The sequence below is a fragment of the Lonchura striata genome, chromosome 5 (assembly GCF_050655825.1).
Source record: "Lonchura striata isolate lonStrDom1 chromosome 5, ASM5065582v1, whole genome shotgun sequence".
Lineage (NCBI taxonomy): Eukaryota > Metazoa > Chordata > Aves > Passeriformes > Estrildidae > Lonchura > Lonchura striata.
The window spans coordinates 47,815,835-47,836,874 of record NC_140707.1 but is presented as its reverse complement, the minus strand read 5'-3'; the positions used below and the strand labels follow the sequence as shown (position 1 = coordinate 47,836,874).

Below are 21,040 nucleotides of genomic sequence, written 5' to 3'. Positions count from 1 at the left end.
ATTCATTCAGTCAGTCCTGTTTCATCACTGTATCATTTGCTACTGCCAATAGACAGACACACAAAAATAATTCTAATTTTACTCCTGTGCTTTTTGTTTAATTGGTGTAAAACTCCTGGAAGCAGTGAGATGGCAGTGGTTAACACCTGGGGGCTTTTTTTCGGTTTTTTTCACACAGAGAAAAGTGTTCAACTCAGGATAGTATAAGCTTTGCAGTACATCTGCCTTGATGGACACGGGCTGGTGCTGACACTGGGGCTGGTGTCAGCCCATCACTGTGCAAGGTGAGTAGAAACTGTTCTTATATCTTATTAAGGGTCTATCTTTCCTTTGCTTCATTTGTTTACCTACTAATGTGATGAAGTTAAAGCCACAAATCTATTAGCTAGTAGATGTTTTACCACAGACCTAGAATATAACCAGTGTACAATGGAATAAATGCTTCTCTCCAGCTTCCACAACCCTTCCTGAAACCTTGGATTTATCAACAAAAAAGCCCTAATGACAAGATCTACAAAAGCACTCCGACATATGAAGCAAATCAGTAGAATTAAGGCATGCAGATAAAACACCATGAAGCTAAGAGCTCTATTTACCTGTTTTTCTAACTCGGGAATAAAATGAAGAGTTTCTCTTTCTTTAATATTCATAACCACCTGCATTTTTGTAGCCATCTCTGCCACTTCAAACTTGGTACGGCATATAAGCTGGGCCCTTAACACACATATGAAATCACTCCATGACAGTTCCCTTAGTATGGTTAACATGTTACATTCCCTACACAATTCCACACCAATAGCAACTATATTTAAAAAGAAAATCTGGCTAAGAAATAGGAATGGTGAGATAAAGATACAGGAGTAAACACATCCTTACCCACAGACAAAGATACAGAATCCTACTGAATGATACAGTAAAGTACATACTTGGTTTTATAAACTCTATACAGAATGCTAGCACCTTGATTTGTAAATGATATTCTAGGAAGAAAGTACCTGAAAAATAAGATTTCACAATACTCATTGTAGATGCACCTCTCTTGAATTTTAAATTTTAGATATCTACCATCATGGATATCCCCCAAAAGGTGCATTAAATACAAGAGATAAAAGTATTTGATGTATACACAGACATATGGGAACTAAAACTCTGTGAGGTATGAACTGTCCAATTAATTCCAAGGAAGTAGTACACCCTCTACAAGTTAAATATATACAACAGAAACACAAGGAAAAGGCAGGAAAATGTCTCTGCACAATTGCTTCCAAGTGAAAGCTCAATTTCATGGCACAAGACATGGCCTTTTCTGCCTGTCATCACCTTTTTTTTTCCCAGAAGCCAAGCCTGAAAATTAAAGTCCCCAAATTATGTTAGTAAAAGAACTGAGATTATAGATCTGTTCTGAAAGTCTGCACCAAGAGGTCCACACATTCTTCCCAAAGCACTTCATTATATCCCTATGTAAAATGGGAGATTGTTAAAGAACCCTAGTAACACAAATCAGAAAAATTACAGATCTCAGCAACTTCTGAAATGGAAAAATGTTTGAAATTGAGTGGTGATAGAATATTCCTTAGGAACACAATAGTCTAAAAATCCATAGTTTACAAGTCCTATAGAGGCTTCAGGAGATTGCTGAAACTATTGAATAATACACTGGAATGTAAACTTATGTAAAACATTACTGTATCAGCAACAGTTTGCAATGGAAGTCAGTTAAACTGAAAAGTGAGGCTACCTGTGTCAGCAAACAGAATAATTATGGTTATTCAAACTTATACAACAAAAAAAAAAAATAGAAGGGATGGGGAGCTGACACAATAAACAAAATAAACTATTGAGAAACAGTATTGAGAATAACTCACTTTTTCTCCCAACAATTTGTTATATTGTCATTTCTGGAAGCTTCATGGCACCCCATGAATCAAGTCAAGGAATTTGTAACTTGGAGCACTCTTCTCTTGGCACCAGTGCCATTAAGCTAAATTAAGAAAGAGTGTCTGAGGATATGTGCACACAAGTCCTAATTTCTACTCTATGTAATTCCACTAGGGAAATATACTGTGCTGTTGGACACTGCAGTTATGCTGATAAAATGGGTCCTTAATTTGGGAGCAATGATTTCCTCAGCAGGATGCAGGAATTCATTAGATACAACCTAAACATGGCTGTTAATCCTTTCTGGCACCTGTGATTCTGTTAGGCAACATCAGCTTCATTGTCAGATGCTCTTAATAAAGCAAAGTACTGGCACTAATAATCCCAAGAGGATGCTAGAAAAGAGGAGTGTGAAGCTCCCAGAAGAAAACAGTGATGCAGAAACAGGACCAAAATTCCTCTTGGTTCCTGTCACATGACACCTGGAGCTAGAGGTGGTTCTTGGAACATAAAGAATTGTTAAGTATCAGGCTGCAAAAACAAATACACAGCCTCTTTTGCTAAGAAGAAAATTTAAAGTGTTGGAAACTATACACGTTTACTAAGTGGCTTTCAAAAACAGTCAGAAAGCACCAAGAAAGCAAGCATCACGTGTTTAAGAGTTCTCAAATGACGAAAAAGATTCCCCAGCAGTCAATCAAATCTACATATAATAGCCACAGTATCAACAAGAGAGTAATACTGGAAAATAAATATTGCTCCCTCCTTGCCTCCTGTGGAATGGGGATAGAAGCTAAGACAATTGGATCAGGATGCATCAGGGTACAATGTAAAGGGATGATGTTGTCATGCAATGGTGAAACTTCATACATTCCCTTAAGATATTGCTCATAGAATTCCCATATACAGATTCCTCTAAAGAAGACAAAGAGGTTTACAGCTGATAGCTCATGATAATTCTGAGAAGCAGGACCATATAAACAGGATATTTAATGGCTTGAAAACTAATGATATTTTAGATATGGTTTCTAAAATATATTTTATTTTTTCCTTTTAAGACCTTTCCAGATGGACTGATATAAAGGTTGGTCTGGCTTTTACAGATGAAAGGGTACAATAAATACTACCATATAATTCTAAAATGGTATACATGACATTTCTAAAGTAGATTTTCTATTGAAGACACAGCAGATGCAGAAGACATGATAATATGGTGTTGCATAAAAGTTTTATTGGTACTCGTAATTCACTTGTGATTTCATTGTGCTTGTGGTCATTCCAAGCTTAACCTACTCCATATTTTATTTCACATAATTTTATATACTTTACATTCATAAGCATATACACGCATCTATATCTGTGTGCACACCCACAATCTTCACATGCCTGACCAATTGACATCTGTCACTTTAAAACTGGGACAATCACAGATTCCAATTTTTGTAGTATTTAATGGCAATCAAACATGTTATGGCATAAAAACAGATATACTGACCTAGACAAGGGCTTTTTAGCATATGTTCAAAGAATCATAGAATATGCTGAGCTGGAAATGACACACAAGGATCCTCAAATCCAACTGAATGGCCTAGCTGGGGATGGGGTTCATGATGTTGATTGTTATTACCACCATGCTCTAACCAACTGACCTAATCTCATGGTCATTAAAATACCTCACTTCCGTGCCTCAATTTCAGCAGGAAAAATCTGTGAAATAATTTAATTATGTGAATTTACATTTTGAATGAAAACAGGGGAATGGTTGCAGTTACAAATAATTTTTGCTTGCAATTTCAAAATACAGCTTGGAAAGCAGTGGTTCGCAGACTTGCCTAGTTTTAGAAAGGCAGCTCACATTTCCATTTCACCTACACTGTTCCCTTAAACGCAGGCGAGACCCCCCAAGCAGAGCTCCTCAGAACATCGGCCTCGCTCTGCTCAGCCCCACACAACAGCACCGCTGCCATTTGTGGTACCTTCGTCGGGCTTGTCACAAACAGAGATTGCATTGGAAGCAACAGCCATAAAACAAGGTTTTAGGGACTGATGGACTGCTGAACTCGAGATATAGTGGCTTGAGCCAATGGAGAGCTTATCTGTTGTGCTTTCATAGTTACTGCTCATTTCCATTCACAAGTGCATTTCCATTCACTTTTCTGCTTCACAAGCAGAGAAGTATGGCAAACTGTCACAAAGCGTGCACAGTATTTTTGAGAATGGCATTGAAATCCTCCCTGATTTCAGCAGAAATTTTAGAAATGCAAAAGTATACCAGAAACAGAGCACTTTTTCTTATATACTAAACATTTTCATACTTGTTAACCCAGCTGTTACTGACCACTAGTGAATGTCTTAAGCCCCTAACAATGTGGATTAGTAGCAGCAACTCCAGATATATTATACAAATAACACTCAATATCTAATAATGTTTATAACAGGCTTTACAGAGAATGAAGCAATGTGTCTCTGTGTATATTCCTCTATTAGTCTAGTCTTTTAAAGTCAAGGATCTAAAGGTCCTCTATAAACAGTATCCAACTCTCTGAAGGACAGTCAGATGAATGTTATAACCATTTCACAGAAAAGAAATCAGATATAAGGAAAGGCTATGCAACATTAGAGTGCACAATGAATCTGCTACTAAAAAATTTGGAGATAAGTGATTCAGCCCATTCAGCCCTCTGAAAGAGACTTTAAATTATATATGTTCCTTTGTGTATAGTCTTTCCCAATATAAAGAACACAAGCAGGCTTACTTGCTAGTGAGCATAGTTATAGTATTACATAAAGCAACAAATTTATGCTGCTCCTGAGTCCATAGTTGTGAATTTGCACAATTCTAAATGAGTAATGCTGGAAAGATCCTCTTTTTTTCTTACTTTGTTTCACACTAATATGATGTGACATAATGTTACTATACTTTGGACATTTTTGTATTTAAATCAACTTTAGGTCCCTTCCTCTGTTATCAATAACCTATTTACCTAATTTATGTATTTATATCATACAATGTAGTGGATGATTATGAATATTTGACTAATACAAATGTTTATCTATTCTGATCTATTACAGGAATAATTGATTACCTGTTCCCTCAAAGCCACATCTTTCAGAATCTTTTCTGGGGCTTCAAGCTGACCAGTGAAAACAATGAGGGCAGTTAGGTCCATTTAAAACAAGTACATTTAAAATCTGACTTTTAATGTCTAGGCAATTCATTAAGATAATGTCCTGCTCTATCTATAGGTGGCCACCCATAAGCTATGTTCTGCTCTGTCATATAAAAATCTTTTTTAATTTCACTGACATTGTGGAACAATTAAACTTCATTAGAAGTTCAAAGAAGGGAATAGCATCATTATTTAAGTAACCCAATTATTTGGAATATTTATTGATTTTACTTTTACATGACTCTTCTTATTTCTGACGTCTTTTCAAAAGTTAATAGTGGCATCTCAGAAACACTGTTCAGTCCAAGTGGATATTAATATGAACAGCAGTGCACATTTTTGGACTCTAAAAAAAATATTTAGACTGTAGGAAAGATGAAGGAAGTAAAGGAGACCAACCTGCACTGCATAATTGCACATATTACAGTTATAAAGACCAGTTTTGGAAGTCAAACATCACCACTGGTGGTAGCATGAGCCTAAGGCTTGCTATTATCAATTTTTTTGTTGTACTGTTTTTCTAAAGGTTATGCTCTAGAGAGTTCACAAATATGCATGAAACTGGATTTTTTTTCAGTATAGTAGATCCAAAATATAAAAGAATGAAGCAAAAGAACTGATGCTCCTGTAGATGTAAATTAAAAGAAGAAAAAATCCACACTCAACCTTCTAAGACTAATTCAATTAGTTCTGAAAAATTGATAATGAAAGTATGTTAATATGTTTACCTCTAATTTCTACACTACATTTTGCTATCTTTGGGGATTTCTTTTCTTTTGAGACAACTTTTTGACTTCATATTTTCTCCCTTTCTTTGCTGTTTTTTGTTCTTTCTGCTGTCCCATTCGTAGATTTTCTTTTCACAATAATTGTTTCTGAACTGAGAGTACAAGAACTTCAAGACTAATAATAACAGTTACAATGTCTAAAAAAAGGACACTGCTTTTGTGAGGGGAAAACCTCCAAAATCAAAAGCCACATTAAAGTTTACCTTCTTTCTTTTTAAGTAGATCTGAGAATCCAGACTGCAGATTTTTATGGATTTTTCTACTTGTTTGCTTAGGAGATCCGAACATTGCTCAGTCTCACTATTTATCAATTAATCTAGCATGCAGCCTCAAAGGAGAAAGGTCGACTTGTGTTAAAAATTCATCCATCAAAAATTCATCAAAGACTTCATCATTTTAACTTGCGAACCTTTGAACACCTAGATACTTGTCAGATCTGTGGTCATAGTTAACTGGAATCTATAGTTACCACAGTGCCTATACTTGCTCTGACACGAGCTGCATGAAGAGACTTTCAGGTGAAAGTGCAGTACATAACCAAGTGAGGCAGACTGCCTGCTCAAACTGCTCTTTTTATCAGACAAAGGATATCTAATATCTGACTAAGTTCCAAGTCAGTAAAATCAGACCTTTCAATGACTGAACACTTTTCAGGGGAGCGTATTTTTGCCCCATCATGAAAATCACCATACTTACAGGCAAGAATTTGCAAAAAAGGTAAATTATCTGATATTATCATCAAGAACGTAGTCCAGAAATTAAAGCCATTTAATGCTGTCTAAGAAAAAATAATGTTTTGAGACTTTCTTTAATGTGTGAAGAAAGCTGTATAGTATATGCTGGAAGTTAAAGCTGGAACCTTCAAGTTCAAGGTAAAAGCTCTGCTGCTTAACTAATGCACTGCTCATAGCTGTCATCATTAATTTATGTTAGCCTCTGTAAACATCAAGAGTATAATAGGCCAATTTCACAACTAAATATAGATGCACATTTTGCCCTTATATAAATGGCAGATTGCTGCTGTAGATCATCACTGCAGCAACACGTCAGTAAAGATGCACTGTTTGATGGTCTGATGCTCACACAATATATAAAACCAGTTGTAATGGTTGTTTGGAAGCAAAGTGTAACATAGCAGCAAAATTTCATTTGTTCCACAAACTCAGGATATATTAAGCTTGGCTGACAAAGACTGTTTGATGTGCTAAATCAGTTTGACCTTCATTTTTGCTTTATATTTCTCATTTAACACATGAAATGACCATTATTTTTTCACCGTATAGAGAAATATGACAGAACTGATTTCTATTAAAACCTTTTTTTTCCTTGTAGAAAGAAAAAAGTTATTTTGCCAAAAGTGCTTTAGCAATTACTGCAAAGCTTATAAAAAATAATACCTATATTAAGCCAAGCTTTTTATTATATCAGTAAGACTTGAGTTGTAGGGGTTGTGGTCTCACATATATTTTAAATATATAAACATGGTTCAAAGAAATGGTTTGTGTATGCTTGAACTAATCATTAAACTGAATGTTTTATCACCAATAAGTACCTTTCCTGAACTGTTTAAATAACAGGATTTACTTCCAAAGTCATTAAAACATAATAATAGGAACATGGCATGTTTTCTAAGCATTACAAACATGCCATCCTGCACAATGTTTTAAACTAATGTACACCTTGATATAGAAACCATTAAGTGAGCTGTGATACACTAGTTCAAATCCAAATTCTACAACTACAACAACACTTTTTTTTTTCTTCCTATGTTGAACTAAGAAATTGCCAGCCTCCTGATAATAGAGAAACCTCAGTTTTATCAAGCAATTTTGCAGCACCCAATAAACAGCATTTTACCTTGGAGCAACTTGTACATTTCACACCTTAAATTTCTATTTACCAAATCAGCTAATCACTTCACAATTGAACTTCTCAGAACAAAAAAATTATCAATTAAAGTGGTTGAAACTCCTGCAAATTATCATTTAGGAATGAAGTAATTGCTTTCATCAGGGCAGAAAAGCCCGCCAGAACAGAAATGTCACTTCAGATTAGTGTTCTCACTCCTGAAGCTATGGATGACACAGCTGATATAAGACTAAATGCCAAGACCAATCAATTGCTTTTGTGGCTCTGTTCTGAGCTGCTGTAAAAGGGGCCATTTTCTAGGATCTACTCTTCATTATAGTAAATGCTATCTCCTTGGTAACATAATTCCATTTCTCATAAATTCCGTCTGAGAGCATTGTCCTAACAATGGATGTTTGTGGAAAAGAATGCTGTTGGTTTAATGCAAAGAAATTAAGTGTGAACGGCTGTCAAAGTACTATAGTTTGCTTGTTCTTAAACATAAATTGAAGTCTTTACATTAAAAACAGAATACTTTGGCGGAAATGAATGTTCTGAACTAGTGTGATACATTGCATTTGGAAGTGATGTATTTCTGATTGAGAGTTTAGACTTTTTTTTTAATACCTATGTTCTGTCTATAGTGGACACACTCATCCCTAGCAGAGATTTGTCAGTTTAAGAGAGAGTAGATAAACACTCCACTTATTTCACAGCAGTGCAGTTAGGAAATGTGAAACTGTGCAAGAAAACATGGTCTCATTATCATATGACATGCTATTTGTTAGCAGACTCATCTGTGTATAAAAGCTTTCTTTGAACTGAGCCCTTACTGGAAATATCTGTATTTCAATTTGTAGTGTTCAGCTTCCTAAAATACTTAGAATCTGAGTTATGGTCTCCAATTAAAAGGATATCTGAGAAGCTAATTTGGTGGAACAGCAGCAATTTCCTGCACTGCTCTCCTCATGACTGAAGTTTGGAAACAAATTCAAGATTACAGATTTTCTTTCAAAACAGGATGAAAAGTATTCCTCCCTCAATGTGCATAAGCAATTCCAATTAACAACAGCAAGACTTATGTGACAGGAGAATATATTGCCACATATGTAAAGAAGCAATTTATCCAGCATTAAGAAGAAAAGTGCAAATTTATTGTAGCATTTCTATGGGTAACCAAAGAGTGAGCAGGTAACTCTGTTGCCAGATTTTGATTGTAGTCCTGAATGACAGCAATCACATTAAGGTATGAAGAACTACACCCATTAGGTGATGTGGGGAAAACAAGAGGACAAGAGAGACACAGTGTCACTTGGGTGTCACATCTGCCTGTTCGAAGTACACATAGCACTTCAACTGCAAAGCCAGCTAGCTTCAGCCCAGGTTCTCCACATATTCTATCCCATATGCAACACTAGAAATGTTATGCAGCATCCTGCACTTTAAATATGAGATTTACATCTTGGCCTAACTATAAGCTACTATATAAATGAATCTCTCTGAAGTGAACAAAAACTATCCAAATTCTGATTATACTCCTTTAGTGAGTACTGTCCTTAGGAAGGAACACTGCGGGTTAGTTTTTTATCTGCTTCTGAATTAATAGCTGTTATTTTCCTCACCTATGTTAGAGCCATTGCAGAATTCTTTGCTGGAACATTTGTATTAGCTATAGCCGTTATTTTCCATAGGATTATTTTACCAGTGGTAGCTCTGAAATAAACAGCAGCACGGTGAATATATTTTTGTTTGATATTTTTATAAAAGTTGTGTTTGCACCAGGTAGTTTATCTATACCATTAAGTTTTACTGCTGCCAAAAGGCCTAAGAGAACAACATTGCCTTCAGGCAACTCAAGTTTGCTCTTTATAGATGACCAAAACAGGGATTTTGTTAGAGTTGGCTGTGCTCTCTGTAACTATCTGCTTCAATTGAGTTCCCCGAGCCAGGAAAAGAAGGCAAGAATTCCAATCTCACTCTTTCACTGCTGCCACATAAATAATCTCTTAGTGGTGTGTTCTTGATTACTTCAATACTAAGACCTTTCTGAAGAAAATAACATTCTCTTTAGCCTTTATCTCCTCATCTCCTTTATCTCTCTTACAATTATCATCCTCATCATCTCCTTATTCTCTCCTTCCCATCTAAAAGTTATGTGTACACTGATAGGTCTATGCAGAACACACACAAGTTGTCGTTTTGAACCCTCCTCATGGGAATCCTTGCAAGGCTTTACATGAAGTGTTGAAGGGATATGGAATACACAGGCACTGCAGTCCAAAGGAGCTATTCCAGTTCAGAGTCACAGCTGAGCCATCTGAAAGCTGGCAAAATATACTCAACAGGACAGTCAGTGAGCTACAGGACCACTGTCAGCCTTCATTCCCTGCATGTTTTCTGTGATAAAAACAGTACTGACAGAGATTACATTGCCACCGACACTCAAACTACCTAGTTTAAAATATGTCCAAGCACATCTTAAAAAACCCAAAAAAATACAAACACAAGCAACAGTTGACCTGGATGGTAGTACAGATACCTTTGTTGACTGCTCAAAACCAAGACTAGTGCATAAAAATTTTTTACTCTGAAGTCTTAGAAGATCCTAGAGCCTCCAAAAGCTGATGGGTGGATTTATTCAAGCCTGTTTTCCCAGAAGCACGAGATTCACTTTCCAAGGTTCAGTGTTAGATGCTGAACCACTGAGTCAGTAGAGTATGAAAGAGCTTGAAGACCTTTCACTTTTACCACCCTTGCTTGAACCCTGAGCAGTTTAGTATAAATTAGTGTCAGTAGAGCACAAGACTGCAACATTTTCACAAGCAGCCATCTCTCTCACCTATACTACCAACGACTTAGCTTTTCTTACTCCTTACATATTCCAGGACAGGCTACAGCCTTCACTGACTTCCCTTGCAGAAGGGTTACATTTACTTTCTATTTAATGCTCTGGGACAAGGAACAACTCTAAGTGCCACGTACACTGGTGAAGGGCAAAAAGTTCATACAAAAAAGATATTGTTAGTTTATTGTTGGAAACATGAAGCCCAATTGCTTGCGGAAGAATTTCCTCTTTGTTCCCTTTACAGATACCAGTACTGGCCACACACATGATTTGGCTTAAGTGTTTCCTGAAGTGCTAAGAAGAGTCTGCTGTCAAAGGTTATGCACTCAACCCAGGGGGTGCCACATGCACTGGTAACTGCTGTGCTGGAGGTATGTCACTATGTATTTTAATTTTCAGGCACTTGCAGCAGACCCAAGATTCAATTTCTAAACAATGTTTTCAGATATGGTACAGCAAAACCCAATTCTCCTCACAGACCACTTTAATTAGTTAGAGTAGACCTGATGACACATGCATTTTTGACCAAAGCAGTGATAGGCCAAAACCTTTCCTTAAAACACACTTATCATCAATTACAATCCTTGAACTTTAAAAAATAACACTTAGACAAAAGCCTCAGAGCTTTAACAGTTGACATAAGTCTCATGCTCTAAGTAATGCTTATCTTCTTTAACAATATTCAACTGCCAGCAAGATTAACAATATCCTAAATCCATCAGATTGCATCAAAGGCATTAAAATTATCAGGGCTCTGAAAAACTGTCCAGTAGCTGCCATGGTTAACCCTCAATCTAGTAGTAAAAGTCCTTGCTAAAACAATTCCTCAAAAAGTATTAACCAGTCACAGAGGTGAGAAATGTGAGAGACACCAAACCACAAAACAATGCACAATGCAGAGGCAAGGTACTCTTCTAAAGAGCTCCCTGCCTTGAGTGACCTCTTAATTACCCAGCAGATTAAACACCTTCCTGCAAAGTCATACAGGTCTAGATCAGAGAGGAATATCATGATTATCTAGGAACTATCTTTAACATGAGGAAGGCCATACAGCATTACCCTGTAATTCTGGTTTCTTTTGCAAAAATATCAATCCTAATCTGAAAACTCCAAGATGTCAAGAATTTCTATTGCTTAGCAGCTGCACTGTTTAAATTAGCCTCACCATTAACATTTTGTGTCTTTTTTTCCAATTTCAACTTTGCTGAGTTCAGCTTTCAGTCACTGAATCTTGTACTTCTTTTGTCCACTAAACAAAAGAAACTCCAAATATCTGCTATCTTCTTCCTGCCTGGCTAATTATGGTCCACAATCAAGTCACCTTCTTAACCTTCCCTTTGACAAGATACTAGATTGATTAAACAAACTGAGTCATTGTATGTTTTCCCGTGCTCATTTTTGAAGTCTCTCTTTTTTTTTTTTTTTTAGCATAAAAAAAACCTAAGAGATTTCAACACTGAATGCAGCAGCATCAATCATCATTTCCATGTTCAATATTTCAGCTGATACATTCAAAGATTATTTTACTCCATATCTAAAATAGCATCATACTGGGCTACAGTGTTATGCTACTACTCATAAAAAACTTAAATCTTTCCATTTCGCATTCACAGAAGAAAGAGACACTAAGATACAGCTTTGAGCTACAATGTCAGTTGTGTGTTTCTCCCTGTGTTATTCTTGGCCAGTCATGGTTTTTATGTTGCAGAAATGGAAACAGGTCTGATAAGCTCCATAAGCTATAGAGCATGTAAAATGAGAGAAAAATTCTAATCCATTAATATGAGAAAACAATGTATTTTCTCTCAGGCATGTAGAATTTTCTCAGTTGAATCTAGGCTGAGCTTCTGCAATAATTTCTCTATTTTATTTCTGAGGGATAGAGGAATCACAAGCAGGCAAGAATTTCTTTTACACCACCTTAGTAAATTTCTTTTACACCTTTTGGTGTAAAATGGCCAAGTCAGGTTAAAATGGCTGAATTCAGAAACAAAAAGAAACATTCTGCAAAATGATAAATTCTTGAGATAATCCCCAGAAGTCATTATTCACAGAAATGCTCAATAATATTAAGGTATGATTTTCAGAACCACACAATTCTGGCAAACCCTGCTCCTACTGAAAATATGAACCAAATGCTGTGTTTGAAAATGCCACATTGCTGTATTCAAAGCCTGTCCTCACTGGGATAATGTCAGTCAGGCAAATTAGAAATACTTTGGAGTCAAGGAAATTTAGACCCCTAAACACTGAATGTTAATCTTAGATCTTACCTGCTGATAGATGTACAAGCTCATCAGAAGAGGAAAGAGGTGCAGTGACTGCTAGACTGCTAGTAATAGCTACTGAGTCTTATGCTTAAAACCAGCAATTGCTTAAGGTTTGTGGATGAGGGTTTTAGCTACAGAAAAGAAAAGAAGCAACCATCACAAAGAGCTATTATACCTGACAGACTCTACACAAGACAGATGAAATGTGAGCTTCAGTATTCAAAAGAGAAAGGATACAATCATATGTCTGGTTAACTTACAGGAAATAGTTCCAGAGACAATTTTATACTAACTACAGTGATTTGAGCAATTTTTAAAAATAATACCAACCAATTTTTCTCCATTATACTCTGCTGGCAGAAAATAAAACATTTTTCTTTTAAATGATTGCCTCTGGTTTTGTTAAATCATGCAGCCTGTCAACATGTGGTCACCAGTTTTACATGATCTTTCTGCCTCTCTGGAAAAGAATGAATTTGCAGCCTGATCTGTGATATAAATACATAATTTGGCATCAGTTAAAGTTGTTGCTATTACTACAAAAAAAAAAAAAAAAAAAAAAAAAAGAGAGAAAAAAAAGGAAAGATAAGCAGCCATAATACTGTAATATGAAAAATAAAATCTAGAGTTAAAATGATTCATTTAAATTCAAATATGACAGGGGTTTTGTTTTTTCTTAAATACTATGTCTGGCAATTCCTGCTATTGAAGAATTAAGAGGAAAACAAAAAGAAGTAGAGTCTAATTCTGTCACCAGATGTGCCTGCCCAACTTCATTGATTTCAAAGGACAACATGGACTCTTCGTGCTAAGCGATTTCATAAGAGTAAATATTTGAAAAACAGAATGAGGAAAAAATATAGAATCCTTCTTTTGGTACACAGTTGTTTCAGGAAGCTCACAGCAGCTGAACAAATTAAATCTCCAACCTTATGCTGTCAAGTGGGAATCGTGTCCTAATAATCCTGTAACTATTTGATTGGGATATAGGCTCATCTCAACAATGTGACTAAATGGAAAAATGAATGGAGAATAAAACACAGAAAGATAATACACGTTCAGTTTTACTTTACTAAATTTATATTGAATTAACCTTTATGAGACACTGTTTTCACTCAGAGAATTTGACTATTTAGCTGTCCTTTCAAACCAGGGTTTTCAGGTTTGCCTTCTTTTGTAAATTCCTTTGTAAAATGGTTATAGCATACTTCACAATATCCTTTCATCTCTTCTTAGGGATGAAGCGATACACAGAGTCAATCTTTATAATTAAATCATGACTGTTGTCAACAGCAGTTGCTGTGATTTCAGCTTATGCAGCTATTATTTGTATTCATAGGAATGCCCCTTCAAAATCACAAGACAGGAAAAATCATGCTCTTAAGAGCAAGGGAGAAAAAGCAGCTGAAGTGCTCCCCATAACGCAGAAGAGTCAATGTATCTGTGTGAAGTCTAATGCCTTCCAGGCACTTGAAGACTCCACTGAGCAACAGGGTTTACTATAGCTTTAATAAGGTGCAAACGCTAATTCCCACACTGCTAGCCTGCTGACAGATACTACTGACATGACAAAATGGGATCTTGACTATTGTGGTTATATGACTTGTGGCAAGGGCTGGTAATGATACCCCCATGTGCACTGATCCCCCCAGCTGAGACTGTCCCCTGTAGAGAAATCAGAGAACAGGAGTCTCATAATTGCCTCCAGCATCCCTGAAAAGTGACAGCCACAAACAGACCAAAACCAGTGCCAGAAATCTGGCTGAATACAAGAAACTTTTTCTACCACGTAGTTTTTAACTGAAATGCCACAACCACTAAACAATTCTAGAGAGTACTATTAATGACCAGTATAAAAGAAGGTATTAGCCTAATACACGAGAACAATAAACATTATGAGAACGTTTGGTCAGTAAAAAGTGATGACTGTGTGACACTAACAGAACGAGATAAACCTGGGTAGAAGTTTGATTTTCTGATTGCTTCAAGATTTGTTTAGACTTACAGCCTTTGAAAACTAAGAATTCTTGTGCCAATTTTAAAAGTCTTATTTAAATTATTTTATGATTTCAGTTTACATTAAAATCTCAAACAAAATAGCATGAATGCTTTGTGTGGCCATCTGCTACTTTCATCAAGTGTCTGTAGTGACGAAAATGAGGATTCTAGTAGTTTTACTGCAGAGATAATTGAAGCCTTTCTAAGAATAATTTCTATTCAGTCCTTTAGAGCCAAATTTTGTCCTTGGATCTGCACTCTATCTTGTAATATTGGAACGTGGTTCGTGTTTGAGCAGTTAATATCAGCCTCTGAGTATAAAATATGAGATACCAGTATTCTTTCATTCTTTTGCATAGATGATATAGTCTGTATTACATATTTTGGCAGATGCTTTTAGGGCATGCTGAGCACAGTTTTATATTTAAATTATGGAAATAATGCCAATAGGAAAGGCTGTTTGTTGGTGATCCGAGCTTCTAATTTCAGTCCTACCACTTATTTCCAATATAATAAAGAGCCAAGCAGTAACTGGCCTGGTAGACTCACAATATTATCATGCCAGAAAAACTTGTCAGATTTAGTTTATGTAATACATTTTCAAATCCTCACAGATACCAAACCAACCAAAAAGTTTATTCATAAAAGCAATCATACATTCATACATAGATCTCATAAATAAATCAGAATTTGTCATTCAGACTCAGGTACACAAATCCAGCTTGTTGGTTAGGTGAATCTGAACTCTGTGGTTTTTTTAAGTTGCAGATCTGAAAACTATTTTTCTATCTATAAAAATATTTTTATATCTATCTATAAAAATACTGTGTACTTGTTGAACTGATGTTGAATTGAATATGTAGCCCCTGTACCAAACACTTTTAAAACCTAAGTGTTTGAATCAGCCTCATTGCTATGGGATGCTGCCTCCCACTGCTTTTACTGCAGCTGCCAGAGCAACGCTCATATGAGCTGGGAATGTTCCAAAAAGCTGCTTCCCTTTCTTTGCTACAACTGCTTATCAGCTTTCTAACTGGCCCCATATCACAGCACCTCATACCCTATCATGACACAGAAAACAGTTGCTGCTCAGTTTGTCTTTCAGTAAATCTAAGAAATCTGAGCTGACCTTGTCTTTGGGAGCACTTCCTCAAGGATGCTCTCTTTCCCCCAACATGGTTAAAATAGCCACGGAGAAGAGAGGAAAAATAAAAAGAAAAAAAGGAAGAAAAAAAATAGGAAGGAAAATCTGAGAAAAGTACAATTAGCTTTCCTGCTAGAGAGTGAAAGACACGTGAGGGTTTAGCCCTGCTATCGACATCACCATAAGCCAACTGGGAGCTGCTGGTCTACAGTGAGCTCCTACCAGCCCCAGAATCCAGGACACACAGAAACACATGCATTAGGGATGAGGTGTAGAAGCTAGCTCTACTCATATTAGCTGCTGAACTCTCCCTACAACACTTCTGGGGTGTGGATATAGATTTTTTTTTTTTTTTTTTTTTTTTCTCCTGGAAAAGAACAAAAGCAAATTGAACAGATGTAGGAACCAGTTTCAAAGAACAGACTGCACCCCCTTGACTTCTCTGAAACACATTTAGTCCTTCACCTGAAACAGCCAGACACCCGTTAATATAGATGTTATTTCATATACTGCCAAAAATATGTTACACTTGGTAGCTGCATACAGGAATAAATAAGAAGATCATAGCTACACAAGCACATTAAACTGCTGAAAGAAATCACTTCTCCCTCAACACTTGTACTGATATTCCCACTTTGCACAATCACTTACCCTGGGAATAGACAAGGTTAAAATTACTAAAAGATTTTGACTGGATTCGTTTACAGGTTTCTTAATCCAGTTTATCACATGGATGTATAAGTGCCCATATAAGCGGGGTGGCACTGAATGACTCAGAGCACATCTCTAAGCACTACCAGCTTACCATATTCATGAAGGAAAGGCGATGATAGGAGCAAGACTACATACTCAGCTGAAGCTGTCAGAACAATAAGGGTTGCCAGAATGAAACTGCCCACTTGGAATCTGGCCATTCCTGTAGAAATGCTTACTTAGAGGTATGAAAAGTGCTAAACATTAACAAACACAGCCAGCCAATATCTTAAATTCTCTCTCAGCATCATCAGCAACCTAAGGCTGTGTGGGAGCAGTGGTTTGTTTTGGACTTCAGTGGAACTCAACCATATAATGAAACCACAGACACAGAAGAAAATAGATTTCAATATAATTGACAGCATATGTTTCTATATCTCTATTCAGTAGCTGATAGAAATAAATAATACACAGCGTGCCAGTGATAACCACGGCAAATACGTCAGCCAACTTCCTGAACTGCATTCTAATAGGATCTTACAAGAGATCTATGCCAGGTTCCTCAGGGCCCCTGTTCACTTGATTTCTTTCTCTTCATGGTGGTTTGTAAAAATACAGCATAACTGATTAATTTATTCTGTTCTGCAGGTTCAAAAAACATTTTGTTGCTCTAAAAGCTTTTTTTATACCCTGCTAGTCTAGCTTTTCCAGCTTGAAACTCTTGCTTTTGTTTCTTAAAATATACAGCAAAGTCTTTGAATTAAAGTTTGACTAATACTAAATACTGTTTAAAAACAGCTAGATAGTACCCAAATTAACATTTTCATATGAGGCTGTTCAGATGTGTAGCCAAATGGGATCGGCCTACTCTTAAGAACTGTTTACATATCCTTAAGCCATAAGAGGTCCTGAGAGTAAAACCTGTTTTTTATCACATTTTGTGACCTTATAACCTACTAGTAGAATTGTGGAGGCATAAATTAATAAAAACATTATTTTAATCCATGCATCCAAGTGCATTTTTTCTTTTGTGCTAGAATATAATAAACTTCATTTTAACATTAAACAATATTTTATAGTGAGTTCTATCTAGCTATTTTATAATAGCAAGGGCAGTTATGATTCCTTATACCTTCTTCACAATTTAGTGACTCCACTAACTTCAAATATACTATTCTGGGTCTTGCCAGAGTTGTGTTAGAATCCATTTCTATGCAACTTAAGTAAAACTTAAGCACAAATGATGAAAGTTCAGCATCAACTCTCCTGTGCAGGGCTTGTCTCATGTCATGTTCTGTTCTGCTCATACTGGGTAACTATTGCCATTAGATGCCAAAAACCCAGCTGGGGATTGTCACAACATCTGGTTCCCTGCAGTACTCAATTTCTTCTACATGTGCACACCTCTGAGTGAAGCACATCCAGAAATACACAGCGATTTTCCCCTTAAAGCATGGAACACTACAACCAAGATTATTTCAAAAGCTTAGTTCCCAAGAAAATATACAAATGAATTGTTTCTCACCCCTCTCGCATCTCCCCTCAAACTTTTACTGAAATCAGAAATTTTTCTTTCCCTGTCTTGAATTACATAGCCCCATCTGACTAAAAGTGATTTACCAGAGAACAATGTCAGCCTATGCAGCCTTTGTACCACCTTCTCACCTTCTCCTCCCCCCCCCCTTTTTTTTTTTTTTTTTTTTGTCCTGGGTCAGGGGAGGGCAAGTGGTGTTTTTTGCACAAAAACAAAACTAAACATATTATTTAAACCACCCAACCCAGATATTGAAAATACAGCAGAAAAAGCAACAGCTCTTTGGACTTGAGGAAAGAAAGGCTCAATTAGCCTCTATTATAAAGTTTGAGATACATATATTTAGGTGTTTTTGTGGATATATCATGCTTTTATGTTCTCAATTCTCCCCTTGGACCTTGGATAATGAGGTGGGATATCTGGCCTTGTAAAACTTTCAAATAGGGCAAATGGAGAGAAATCTCGTGAAAAGGACTATCTTTACCAGCAAGAGATGAAAACTAAAGTCAGTTGGGAGGGGCAGTAAGCTCAGAGATCTCAGAAAAGATGCAACTCTGCTTCAAGAAGGGCATATTTGCCCTTTTTGCCCTCCATGTCTTTGCTCCATTTGATCATTGCCTTGAGCAGCCAGGTACACTCCAGCCCTTCATGCTCCTGGACAGCAGGGAGGGAAGCTCAGAGGTAAGAGGGAGAAAAGAGGACAACGAACCCAAATCATCTGAGTTTATAGGCACAGATCAGAGGACAAAGCAACATGCAGGATGTCATGGAAGGCATTCTCTGCAGACCAGTAGAACAAGAAAAGGAAGTAGATGAAGACTGTTTAAAAGTGTTGGGGAGAAGCTTCATAATCACATTCCTGGTAGTCATTGATAAGGTCACGGAGTAAATCCTTCCCAAAGCCATTTACAAACAAATGAAACAGTAGATGTGACAGGGAATAGTAAGAATGAATTAGCAAGGGCAAACAATGCCTACCCAACTCAGCTGCCTCTTCTGAGATGGTTGGTTAAGATGAGTCCAGGCAGGTCAATGATATTGCTTAACTTGACTTTACAAACATCAACAGTCCTTCAGTTGGTCCTTCTAGCCAAACTAGAGATATAGAAGATATATACTTGAAGAGTGCACATTAAGGTGGGTGGAAAGATAAACTATCAGACTCAAAAGCTTGTGATCAGCAGCAGAAATTTAAATGGCAACTAATTTACTACTGGTGTACTTCAGAGATTAATATTGGAGCCAATACCAATTAATGCCTTCTTTAGAGACCTGGATGACAGGATGAGGTGCATCCTCAGCAAGTTCTTAAAAAGAATCCGATTGGGAGAGCACCAAGAGAGGTATCTATCCCCCATGTCTTTCCTCCCCTATGGGTTTGATATTGATTCTCCCACAATCCTGAGATACTGAACTGACCCTTGCAGGTGGGCAGCTGCATAATCAGGCAGATGCTTTTGCCCCTTTACTGTTATCCAAGGGGCTGGAAACTATAATCTTTCAATGCCCCTTCCACCCCATGGCTTATGATTTGTTTCTCAGTTTGAGAAAGGTAGCATTCAGGTAAAAAGCCAATATGCATCCCTGCTCCACCTTGCCACTGCTTCCAAAGGCTCTGTGATTCACATGACTCTCCCTTACCCTGTGAAGGGCTATCTGCTGTAAGTCTACAGTGAAGGGAAAGGTGAAAATCTTGTGACCCCATTTAAATTAATCCTTCTCACCTCCTAACCTTGGATCAGGGGCATACCCTTCCCTCATTACTAGCACTTTAATTTAAGAAGAGATAAGGCAAGAGATAAGACATGTTAGAATATGCCACTGTCATAGAAAATGAACACAGTAACTATAAAATCAAGCAATAGTTAGTGATTCTGTGAATAGTATATTTTCCATTCTTTCACAATACATGATTAGTAGTGATAATTTCAGAGCTCCAATTCACCACTAATTCAAAAGCTACATTTTACAACAGTAAAAAGCAGAGGCCATATGAGTAAGCTTTGCAGATGGTCCAAAAAAGTTATTTTATTCTTCATCAGCTAGTAATAAACAGCTGCATTCTTGTGTCTTTTCTGCTTTTGTTTTATGTAGCACAGTGTATAAGCTTATTTCTTGAAAAACCAAGAACATACAGAATATTCAAAATACATTGTACTGAAAATGTTATTTAATTGGAGATAATGCAAAATGGGAAAGAAGATGCACAAAACATGTGAAAAACTAGAGACCATATGAAAAATCAAAAGAATTTGCAGTCTTTTTTACTGCTTTCTCACTACTGGAATGAAAAAATAAGAATAGGTTCAAAAGAAAAAAAGAAAATTGAAAAAAAAAAGGAAAAAAAGAAAGTTTCTGTATTCAGTCCAACCTGAATTCCAACATGGTCACTTTAATCACATTTAACAGATGTTCTTTAATTTGTTTTATAGACTTCCCCAAATCTGCACTTTGCAAAACCAAGCCCTCCTCACCCACTACAACATAAGAACGTAAAGGTTGATTTACTTCAAGAGTCATTTTATCATTAGATCTTTAATAGGGTTCTTTTCCTTCCCTGCCCCAAAACCCTGGGTAAGTGTAACTTAGCCTACACTGGTAAAAATTACATTACATTTGTTCCCAAAACATAATAAGCTACTAGACCTTTGCTCTGGCCCTCTTACATTTTCTTTCCAGTTTTGCTGCCATAAAGGTATTAGCAAGGGCTGTGATTGGTTTGTTTGGGATTTTTTCCACCCTTCTAGCACGTAAACTTATTTCAGCAGTGGATACACCAGCACCTTTTGGTTGCTTAAAGTGTGTCCAGCCAAATGCCTGACACCACTTCATTACTTGTGTTTCATTTCAAAGTAATACTTTTTTATTTAAA

The 21,040-nt window shown here is 36.6% G+C and overlaps 1 protein-coding gene across 6 annotated transcripts in view; it reads right to left on the bottom strand.

Annotated features, from left to right (window-relative positions):
* Nucleotides 1–21,040, bottom strand: part of NPAS3 (neuronal PAS domain protein 3) — a 589,208-nt gene that overhangs the window by 412,451 nt on the left and 155,717 nt on the right. The gene's annotated exons all lie outside the window — the stretch shown is intronic.